This window comes from Mesoplodon mirus (genome assembly GCF_964341445.2).
Source record: "Mesoplodon mirus genome assembly, chromosome: 12".
Lineage (NCBI taxonomy): Eukaryota > Metazoa > Chordata > Mammalia > Artiodactyla > Ziphiidae > Mesoplodon > Mesoplodon mirus.
In genome coordinates this window covers 51,773,719-51,786,474 of record NC_138988.1, presented here as the reverse complement: position 1 = coordinate 51,786,474, position 12,756 = coordinate 51,773,719, and the positions used below count along the sequence as shown (strand labels likewise).

The window sequence follows — 12,756 nt, the reverse complement described above, 5'->3', positions numbered from 1 at the left end:
ATCAAAAACAGACAGCAACAACCACAGAACCACCACTGAGGTTTGTGCCGGCATTTTTCTTTCTCTTCCCTGCCCTAGGTGCTGTAACAGCCAATCAGCTACAAGGTGACATCATCTTATGGCAGCTACTGCCAGATGAAAGGTAAAAATTCTCCATGTCTTTTAAAAAATCCTCCATGTAGTTGCAATCCTTAGTCTATATCAAAATTTCAAGGGCATTCAATACTAAAGGTTTATAAACCTACATTTGTTTTCTCCTATTTAATTCACATGAAAATTTATACAAATAGAAAATGTTTTCTGCAATATTCAATCTGCTGGAGTGCTTATTATTGCATCAGTAAAAATACGGAGTATCACAGTGCTCATTACTGGCATAATTAACTACGTAATCTTACAATTTGCTGTTTATTTAGGCCACAGAAACCAAACTGAACAATTTGTTCTCATAAATGATTCTAAAATACTCTACAAAGCTCCTTTTGGAATATTTATGAATAACCACACAAGTATAACCTCCTTATATAAAATGAACCCACCCACCCCCACCCCACCCTCCAAATCACAAGATGTATGCATTTTACTCGTCCAAGAAGATGGTTTTCTCTAGGACCCTGCACAAACCAACCACGACAAACAAGATGGGCGAGGCAGACAAGGAGCTTTACCACAGGCTTCACATCAACGTGCCAGAATCTCTTCCTTTCAGTCTGTATCCCTTACCTATGCAAACACCCAAATCGAGCAGAATAAAATCATCCCTACAAAGGACTGCAAGTCCAACTATTGAATATATTTTAAAATATATATACCAGACAAGTGTTAAGACTTTTATTTATTGGAAAAAGAATCAAATAGATACCCATTAAATTTACTATTCAGTAGACACCCATAAACCACATTCCATTTCAGCAAGTGTTTTTCTTAAATAGCACAACTTGTAGGAAAGAAGTATCTTCTAGTTAAAAAATATATATATATTTTTTTAGCATAATGCTATTGGGGAGCCAGTTTGGATCAATTAAAACCTGTGCTCTATAGAGACTGCTCTGTTAAAAACACTAATACAATCTCAAATAAGCTTTTATTTGCCACTACCATATTGAAACAAAAAAATGTAGCTAAAAGGGACAGAGTATATACACAAATCTACAGAGAGAGAGGTACTAAAACTTGAGTAGCCAGAAGTTCCCATGGAAACAGTGTTCTCTGTTCCCACAGACACACACACAAGAATTAAAATGAGTAAATATCTCTACTGCTTAAAAATAATTAACTCAACATTCTTAAACTCTTAGGAAATTAATTTTTACCTTTTTATCAAAACAAGTCAGAGAAAAGTATATAGATTAAAGTACACAGCTCAATTAATTTTGACAAAAGGAATATGCCAGTGTAACCAGTCTCCAGGCCAACGGATCACTATCAGCATCCTGTAAGCACCCTCACTGACCCCTGCAAAAGTCACTATTTCCTACCAAAGCTAACTAGTCTTGACTTGTAACACCACAGTCGGTTTTGCCCATTTTTGATCTTTATATAAAAGGAATCATATAATAGGTACTCTAGTACCTTTTTTTTTCTAGTACCTTTTCTAGTACATTTTCACTCAATATAATATTTGGAAGATGCATTTTCATTGCTTATAGTTTTATAGTGCATCAATGTGCCACAAGTTATTAATATCCATTCTACTGTTGATGGACATATGAGTTGTGGCCAGTCTGAGATTATTATAAAATAGTGCTCCTAAGAGGTAAGCAAACAAAGTTAAAGGGTTCTAAGGCTTTTAGTATTAATATGGAAATAGTAAACACAGTAATTTATTTTAGGTTGTATAAAGTCAAAGATGCATATTGTAACTTCTAGGGCAGTGGTACTCAAAATGTGGTCCCAGATCATCATCTGGAAATTTGTTAGAAATGCAAATTATTAGGCCCCAACTCAAATCTACTGAATCAGAAACTCTGGAGATGGGGAGTCTGCAGTCTGTGTATTAACAAGTCCTCCTAGTGATTATGATGCATGCTCAATTTTCAGAACCACAGCCCTATGGCAGTAACATGCAAACTTTTTCTATAAAGGGCCATATAGTAAATACTTTAGGCTTTGCAAACCACACATATATGCAGTCTCTCTGCACAACTACTCAATTATGCTACTGTAGTGTTAAAGCAATGATACCACGACATGTAAACAAATGGGTGTGGCTGTTTCAATAAAATTTTATGTACAAAAACAGGGCAGCTGGATTTGGCCTGTAAGCAATAGTTTGCCAAACCACTAAACTGAGAGTAAATATATAAATAAATAAACAACTAGAAGAAAAATAAAATAATAAAAAAGATTTGATTAATTGAAAAGATTCAGGAAGAGATAAAAAGATAAAACAAGTGGATAAAAATAGAAATAAAAGATAAAGTGGCAAAAATAAAATCAAATACATCAGTAACTGCCTTAAAAGTAAATGAACTAAATATTCCAAGTAAAAGACCAAGACTGAATTTTTAAAAACAGGTTGCTTAAATGAGATATACTTTACATATAAGGATCACATAAAATTTAAAAAGTAAAATGATGAGAGAGACAGACCATGGCAAACACCAACCAGAAGAAAGTTGGCATAGCTATACTAATTTCAAACAAAGCACCTTGAAGAAGCATTACTAGAGATAAAGAGAGACTTTTTAATAATGATTTAGGAGCCCAATCTAATAGGGGGAAAAAATTAACCCTACATTTTTACGCACCCATAACACATCTTCAAATATATAAAGCACTAAAAGGAAAAATAGACAAGTCTACAAATAGAGAGGGAAATAAATTTTTACCCACTTCCCATAAGGTTGTACCTTTCTTGACCATAAGCTAGCTAAAAGAATTCATAAAACTAGGGGCTTCCTTGGTGGTGCAGTGGTTAAGAATCCGCCTGCCAATGCAGGGGACACAGGTTTGAGCCCTGGTCTGGGAAGATCCCACATGCCGTAGAGGTACTAAGCCCATGCGCCACAACTACTGAGCCTGAGCTCTAGAGCCCGCAAGCCACAACTACTGAGCCCATGTGCCACAACTACTGAAGCCCACGCACCTAGAGCCCGTGCTCTGTAAACAAGAGAAGCCACCGCAATGGGAAGCCCGGGCACTGCGATGAAGAGTAGCCCCCACTCGTCCCAACTAAAGGAAGCTTGCATGCAGCGACGAAGACCCAACACAGCCAAAAATAAATATAAATTTAAAAAAAATAAAAAAGAATTTATAAAACTAATTCATCATCACAGCCCCCAAATTTAAAATGTTCTGTAGTTTAGTTTATATATAGGTTATAAATATTACAGCCTTAAAAAGATTTTCTTAATAGTTATAAAATATCAGAACAAATCCTATATTTCTTCACAGCACCTACCACTTCCTGAAATAATAGTTTCTTCTGAGTGAACTAGAAGGTGGACTGAAGTCGGCAGGAACTTTGTCTTGTTTATACTGTAACACCAGTACCTAGAACAATCCTGGGATAACTGTCATAGCTAACTCTTCCTCCTGCTCCCCACCTCTGCCCCCCTAGAGTTTATTCTCAACATAATGTCCTGTGTTGAACAAAGTTACATCACACTGCTGCTCAAAATCCTCCTATGACTCCATAAAAAGGCCTACCAGGACTCCAAGATCTGTGAGACCTTAGATACCACGTAGGTCTCTCTAACCACATGTCCTATTCACTCTCCACCTTTCTCTCCAACCAGTCCCATCAGTCTTCTTGCTGTGACTCATATCAGGGGCTCTGCACCTGTTTGCCAAGAATGCTCCTCCCCTCCATAGCCACACTGCTTACTCACCTCCTTCATGTGTTTATTCATCTATCATTTTCTCAATTAGGTCCCCTTTGGATACTAAGATTATAAACTTTCCCCCATCCTGATGCTACTGATCTATCCCTACCTCCCTGCTTTATTTCTCTCTCTAGCACTTACCATTTACATATTTTACTTATTTTATTACCTGCCTCCTCCCACTGAAATGCATTATCTATTAGAGTGAGAACTTTGGTCTGTTTTGCACATTGCCATATCTCCAACATGTAGAACAGCACTCAGAACGGCATTTTTCATAGTACAGAGACATTCTGTCTCCAGTAAAAGTGTTACTAGGTTATTTGAAATGAAACACCAAAGACAAACAACTATAAACACTGGATAAAATGTACATTTACAAAAGTCTTCTTGAAAAACTAGACCTAAACAGACATTTCTCCAAAGAAGATATACAGATTGCCAAAAAACACATGAAAAGATGCTCAACATACTAATCATTAGAGAAGTGCAAATCAAAACCACAATGAGGTATCACCTCACACCAGTCAGAAGGGCCATCATCAAAAAATCTACAAACAATAAATGCTGGAGAGGGTGTGAAGAAAAGGGAACCCTCTTGCACTGCTGGTGGGAATGTATATTGATACAGCCACTATGGAGAACAGAATGGAGTTTCTTAAAAAACTAAAAATAGAACTACCATATGACCCAGCAATCCCACTGTTGGGCATATACCCTGAGAAAACCGTAATTCAAAAAGAGTCATGTACCACAGTGTTCACTGCAGCTCTGTCTACAATAGCCAGGACATGGAAGCAACCTAAGTGTCCATCAACAGATGAATGGATAAAGAAGATGTGGCACATATATACAATGGAATATTACTCAGCCATAAAAAGAAACGAAATTGAGTTATCTGTAGTGAGGTGGATGGACCTAGAGTCTGTCATACAGAGTGAAGTCAGAAAGAGGAAAACAAATACCATATGCTAACACATATATATGGAATCTAAAAAAAAAAAAAAATGGTCATGAAGAACCTAGGAGCAAGACGGGAATAAAGACACAGACCTACTAGAGAATGGACTTGAGGATACGGGGAGGGGGAAGGGTAAGGTGGGACAAAGTGAGAGAGTGGCATGGACATATATACACTACCAAATGTAAAATAGATAGCTGGTGGGAAGCAGCCGCATAGCACAGGGAGATCAGCTCGGTGCTTTGTGACCACCTAGAGGGGTGGGATAGGGAGGGTGGGAGGGAGGGAGACGCAAGAAGGAAGAGATATGGGGACATATGTATATGTATAACTGATTCACTTTGTTATACAGCAGAAACTAACACACCATTGTAAAGCAATTATACTCCAATAAAGATGTTTAAAAAAAAAAAAAAAAACCCAGTAGGCTCACACTGGTAGTACTCCCAAGCAATAGCAAAAGCAAATGCAAACTCTTCCTGGAAAAAAATTCTCTGGCCTCACATTATTTGCACAAATAATTTTCCTAAGATCACTTGGCATGACAGGAAACAAGACACCATGAGCAAGAATAAACAGAAAGAAATAGACAATAGGAACAGATCCTAGAATTATCAAGGTCCTAGAATTTCGAATTCAAATTTTAGAATTATTAAGCACAGGCTATAAAACACCTGTACTTGGAAGCTTTTACTAGGCAAGCTTGAAAATAACTCAGGGATAAGAAAGTTATTTTCAAAGTGACATAGATTTTTTTTTTTAGAACAACCAAACAGAACTTCTAAAAATAAAAATACAATAACTGAAATTTAAATTCAGTAGGCAGGCATAACAGTAGATTTCAGACACAGCTCAAGGGCTCATTAGTGAACTAGAAGATAAATCAGAAAAAAAATCACCTAGGATACCTATAGTAGGTGCTTCAATATTAATTGAATAAACAAAAAAAAAGATCAAGGGACTTCCCTGGCGGTCCAGTGGTTAAGACTCCACACTTCCAATGCAGGGGGTGCAGGTTTGATCCCAGGTCAGGGAACTAAGATCCCACATGCCATGTGGCGTGGCCAAAAAAAAAAAAAAAAAAGGATCAAATACAAAAAGTAACCTATAAATCATGATTATGTTGACACCTCTCTTCTCACTCCAATGTTTCAAAATGACAATACTATGGTTTGGTGCAGAAACTGAAAAGGATGAACATATTAACAAGTACTAGAGGACATAAAGTAATAAAGTGAGCAGGCTGCAGTGGTTATGTGTATGACGGAAAAGAAAGAGAGGAAGAGGAGGAGAGGAGCTGATAAGAGTAGGAGAAAGAGATGAAGATGGAGGAGGAGGAGTTGATGGAGGAGGATAAGATTGGGAAAAAGAGATGGTGTGGAAGGAGGAGGTGGAAATGAAGGAGGAGGAGAAGGAAGAGATGGAAATAGAGGATGAAGAAATGGAGTAGGAGAAAGGAGGAAGGGGATAAGAAAAGGGGGGGGGAGGGACAGGCAAAAATTGAGGCGGGGGGGGGAAAGAAGCCCAAGTAGGATAAGGCTTTACCTTTTGTTCCCTTCATATAACACTTGGAAACTGCCCTCAGCAAACACTGAGGTATTACAGGCCCACGATCCCGTACCTGCATACCTGAAAGCCAAAAAGTTCTTAAAGTCCACCTTTACTTGTTTTGTCTTTTTAAATTCATTTGGTGGCAAAATCTGAACTGATTTGAACTCAGTTTATAGCAAAACATGATGTGAACTGACAAAAGACTATTTATTATGTGTATTTTACTCATTGTGAATTTATATACATTTAACTGCAAAAATATTAATATGTTTGATTACAAGGTATAGCCTCAGACCCATCTGGAGTTGTTATACAATGTATGGTGTATGGCCATATTACTTTTCTAAAATCTGACATATTCTGAATTCCAAAACACAACTGGTCCCCACGGTTTCCGATATAAAACAGTAAATTCATATTACCATAATCAAGTCCCTTCCCTTTTTTCTTTTTCCCTTCAAATGAAAGCCATATATTTAAACATTCCACTTCACTTTTATGGGTACATATATTTGAAAACCTGAAATTTCTGCTTCTGAATTCATACAAAATATGAAAAACTGCTCCATCTTACATGGCAAACAAAAGAGCAAGCCAAAACTTTATACCATTTTTCAAGGAAAAAAAAAAAAAGAATTCATTTGGTATTTTCTTCAGTGAACCAACCAGTTCAGTAAGAACCCATGTCACAGATTTTCATGCAAAAAATATACTCTTTCATATTAAGTAGTTTCTTATACCAAAGTTCCGCTTTTCACTTGAAGCTATATCCTTCCTTATTCTAATTAAAACAATTGAGTAAAAGGGCTTTGGATTTCTAAACTGTTTTATATACTTGCATATCCAGCAATGACCATGGTCATAGCTAAATTAGCAACTGAGACTAGGAAACAATAATCCCTGTAAGCTATTGTACCATATGTGTCTCAGAAAACCCAAAAACATTTTAGTTGTCCACTCTCCACTCTGCTTTTACAATAGGATACTCTCCTTGGCTTTCCTCTAACCTCACAAGTCCCTGTAGCTCAGTATCTTCCTCCTTTACTCAACCACTAAATGCTGAACATCCTCCTTCTCTCCAAACACACTTTCTAAATGGCTTCATCCATTCTCAACAGTTTTAAATATCTTCTATATATGCTGGCAACTCTCAAATGTTTTTTTCTTCAACAAATAAATGGCAAGTGGAGAAAAAAAGAGATGAACAGAGGCTTAAGATATCAACTAACTGCAATGGTGAGCCTTGTTTGAATCCTAATTCACTGTCAAAAGATATTTATGAAACAATCGAGGAAATGTGAACACTGAACATTTGATACTATGGGTTAACTTTTTTAGATGTGAAAATGGTACTGTGCCTCTTAAAAAGATGTTTTACTTTATTTTATATATGAGTAGGAGTGCATGTACACGCAAACACATCCCAGTCCAGCAGGATAGTAGGGCTGGGGCAGATAGGTAGGGATACAGATGAATAAAGATTGGCTATGTATTGATAATTTCTTGAAGCTGGATAATGGGTGGTAAGGAAGGTCTGTCATAATATAGTCTCTATTTCGGGGTATGTTTGAAATTTTTCCTTTAAAATTTACGGTAATTTGAACACTTTTACTCTCTTGCCCAAAACCCTGTAATGGAACCCAAAAAAAATGATAAGCAACATCATAAGAGCAAAGAAAATGAAGCAAGGCAGAGAGTATGTGAAATCAGCACCTAAAGATAGCAACAATTTCTTATAAGATGCAAATAAAAAGGATGGAAGGCTTTTGAAGAATACCGTATCAAAGCTGCAACTTAGAATTCTCAGAAACAGAATGAAACAGCAGAGAGAACTGATCTACCTTGTAGAATGACAGAAGTGACAGTTTCTAAGCCAGCAAGTACAGAGCTGATTAGCAAGGAACAACTGAAAACCTATGGAATGATTTCATCATTAAGCTCTTCCCACCCCCAACTCAGGGAGCTCAGTATTTTACACACAGGTGTGCATGTGCATTCTGTAAAAATGGAACCACCAGAAAAGGAAAAAGACAGTTTTTAGAACCATTTAAACTTTTGTTTGCCAAAATTAAAATTTAATAGAAGAACTGGATAAGAAAGTCAAGGAAATCTCCCAGAACACAGAATAAAAGAGAAAAGCATAAACGTAAGAGAATACAAAACATAAAAGACACAGTGAATCAACCTAGAAGGTTCAATATCTGACTAATAATAATTCCATAAGGAGAGACTAAAACTAATGAAGGGGAGAAGCTTATCAAAAAAAAAAAAAAAAAGATTTCCCAGGGCTAAAGAGAATCACAAGCTTTCAGAAGTAAAATAATCAAATAGTAAAAACTAAGGATGTCTTCAATTTAAACTAAAATGAAAAATTTCAGTAAAGTGATTAGAAACTGAAAATCAAAGTGCTTCAAAATAAAATAATCACCAGATTTTTAAAATATAAATTTTATTTATTTATTTATTTGGCTGCGTTGGGTCTTCGCTGCTGCGCATGGGGCTTCTTTAGTGTGGCGAGCTGGGGCTACTCTTCATTGTGGTGCATGGGCTTCTCATTGCGGTGGCTTCTCTTGCTGTGGAGCACGGGCTCTAAGCACACGGGCTTCAGTAGTTGGGGCACGTGGGCTCAGTAGTTGTGGCTCACAGGCTCTAGGGCGCAGGCTCAGGAGTTGTGGCGCACGGGCTTAGTTGCTCCGTGGCATGTGGGATCTTCCCAGACCAGGGCTTGCACCCGTGACCCCTGCATTGGCAGGCAGATTCTTAACCACTGCGCCACCAGGGAAGTCCTTAATCACCAGATTTTAATATTCACATGAAGATACTGTGTTCAACAGCATAGTTAATCTTAAATAGTTAACTATTTTATTTATTAAAAATAAAGTTTATTCCATACAAAGTTTAAGAGAGGCCAAGAAATTTGATAAACTCTCTTAAAATTTCTAGGTAGATATTAACTCACTAGTTAAAAAATATTTGAAGACTTTTACCCTCCTCTTTAAAGGGGCCTTTAAAAATTTAAGACCTTCAATAGTTCAGTGAAGTAAAAAGCTAAACACAATTTAAACTGTTATTTTGTATTAATAAAAGTAAGTAACAACATATTTCATGATAATCATAATATCAAACTAAACAATAAATGAGCCTCATAATAAGGCTTATTTAGAACCTTTACAAAATGTAGTCATTTTAGGTAGTTAAAATTTCATGACAGCTACAGCTTGGTTACAACAGCTGTCAAGAATATCTACTATACATTCTACATGTATACAAAGAAAAGATGTAAATCTTTTCTTGAAGATTCAGGTTCATTAGCAACATCATGTTTGAGGATAACTTGCTACTGATGTCCAACACTTTGCACCCAGATGGGTAAATAGGTCTGTATCAAGAAGATTTTCAATCTTAGTTCCCACTACTTATCTGCCTTTATTGCTGCTGAATGCCCATTTTTTTCTCCCTTGTAATTTACTTTTTCTCCTCATAGGCTCTTTTTTTCCCTTACTGCTCCTAGAAGAAAAGCTTGGCCTTTTGGCCAGTAAGTTAAAGGGTTGCTTTCTTTCAGTGACTTAAACTATCCAATCCTAGTATATCGCATAGAATATTCAAGGGTTTTGAAGAATAGAGATCTATTCAACATTAATTTCTTGCTATTGTTCCCTATCCCCCAAACCAGTAGTTATATGTCAGTTTGGAGTGGTCCCAAAAGGCTTACCTATAGAACGCCAAGGTTATGTCATCGCTTGTATGGATTTTTTAAGAGATTCAGCGTTTGGAATAATAGATTGTGTTGAAAGGTTTAAAGTTTAGAAACAGTCTATTTGCAACAAAACCTTATTTCTTTCCAGCCACTCTGCAGCAGAACAACAAAAGGCCAAATTCCTCTCGTGAGCTTTTGAGGCAGATTTCAGGGCTCAGCGCCACATAATAATCCTACAGGTTTTTAACTCTATCTGGTTTGATTGCCCAGAGCTACTTCACAATCATCTGACTGCCTGGTTTTATATTCTTAGGTGAGGATAAAGACAACTAAACAGAAAGGCACCTGAAAGCCACCCCCGACAACTCTTCAAGTGATAGTCATTACAGTGCTTCACAAATCTGAGTTTGTCTAGAAATAAAACTGTTAATAAATAAAATCTTTCATATGGCCTTTAAGTTAAGCTTATCTAATATATTTAATAGATAACAGATTAATAGCCAGAACATACAGAGCAACTATAAGTAAACAAAAAAGTCAAAACCAGAAAGTTGGCTAAAGATGCCAGAACACAATCCACAAAAAAGAAAATACAAACAACCAAATGTATGAAGATGATCAACCTTATTAGAAAGAAGAGATGTTTTTTAAAAGGGTGAGATATTTTTCACCCATCCGATAGGCAAATTTTAAAAAGATTAATAATAATGAGAACTCAAAAGAATGCAAGATAGAAGGCACTGTTGGTGGGAATGTAAGTGGTAAAGCCTCTTTGGGAGGAAATTAGAGATAGCTAACACAATTTGAAATGAATAAAAACTTTGATCCAGAAATTCAACTTCCAATTATTTTAAAAAATACATATGTACACACACACGTGATTTGTACAAAGATGTTTATTTCAGAATCATTTAGAAAAGTTATATGTGATTAAGCAATCTGAAATTCCACAAAGAAATGGTTATGATATATCCATACTACGGAATACTGTGCAACAGTTCAAAGAAATAAAACAGTTACACATGATGGCATAAAAAAAGATCACTATGCGATATTGAGTAGACATAGTAAATGGCAAAAATATGTTAAGAGTGATGCCATTTATGTAAACATGGTCAAAAACAAAATAATTCATTTTGATACTTAATATGTATGTAAGGCAGAGTAAAAAAAGGTATAAAAAGACAAACTCCAAACTAATAAAAGTGTTCATCTCTGCTTATCCCTGGCCTTGGGGCTTGGAGGTGGTTCTGAGAGGATTTTTGCTTTATCTGCATTGTTTGAATTTTTAAAAAGAGAAGATATTTGTGTATTAAAGAATAAGAAACAAAATAGGTTAGGAATAACATAATCCATTTGTTGTATGTGTTCACATGATACTAGTATGATGTATGTGTATTACGTGAGAGAGACTAATATACAGAGGAGTATATATGAAACTGTTAAGAACTATAAATCCCAAGATAACCTGTTACTACTGTTTAGGTGTTTAATTTTTTAATAAAGATGTATTACTTTATCAATAAAAATCCAATAAAAGTATTTCCATTTTAAAGAAGAGAATATGCAAGAAGGTTACCCTCTGAGCTTTATGAGGTTGTTACTTTGATTTTTTAAAAATCAGTGCATTCCTGAACAGTCTGAATGTATTCAGTATTACTTGAAAAAAGAAAAATTAAATAAATATACATTGATAGCCATTGAACTTATAATGCTTAAAAAAGAAATAAAATCTGGATACAACCCAAATCAAATGCAATATTTAGAGTTGCTTGTAAATTAAGGTTTAGAAATAACAATCAAACAAACTTGGCAATGCCATTAAGTATATGAGAACTTAATTTGTTAACTTTGATGGCTTTTGCCTTAAAAATTGGAAGTTTATATTGTTATTTATTTCTATAAGGACATATAAAACATTTATGTAAATTGTTGGGATAAACTATAACAATATGCAAAACCAGATTTAGTATCATATTTCCATTAACATGTGTATAAAAGTTTAAATGACTGTTTACCAATATCATCCTTTTGATAAGTTTGCACCCTATTCCTCATCATCCCAAGGGGACAAACTCCTTAGAGAGAAGTTATTATACAGTCATAAAAGGAGGCTGAAACTGTTAAGAGTTAAAACTCCCAAATACAGACCAGTCTTCCTAAAGAACGTAGTGAAAAATACACAAAACATTTTTGAAGTAACCTCAAATTCCCCTTCTTACACATCTCTGGTGTTGATGTAATTATAAAGTATACCTCTAAGCATCTTAACAAAATGTTTAATAATGAAAAAAAATGCTCAAGTATTAAGTGTTATGAAGGACAATACTGAATGCACATTTGAGGCTCCAGATTTGATTCTGGTTTGCTTTGTGCCTGGATCTGGGACTTATAATCTCAACAAGCCTTAGTTTTCCAATCTGTGAAATGGAAATACCCAAATACTCTGTACGCTTCACAGTTATTTGTACCTTAGGAGTTAATGTACAATAAATATATTCAAGTGCTTTGGAAAACTATACAGCACTATATATGTTTTTTAAATTATTCTTATCACAATAAAACACTGGTAAAATCAATTTTTGATCAAATTATACCTGTATAGAATTTGTAAAAGACTAAATATTTTCTAGAGAACTATTTACTAGGGACATTGACAAATCACAAGCATATCAATTGAAACAGTGCCCATGGCAAGCCATTTTGCTTCTTTATATACT

The 12,756-nt window shown here is 35.5% G+C and overlaps 1 protein-coding gene across 4 annotated transcripts in view; it reads right to left on the bottom strand.

The window, feature by feature from the left end:
• Positions 1 to 12,756, bottom strand: part of CLASP2 (cytoplasmic linker associated protein 2) — a 189,340-nt gene that overhangs the window by 135,316 nt on the left and 41,268 nt on the right. The gene's annotated exons all lie outside the window — the stretch shown is intronic.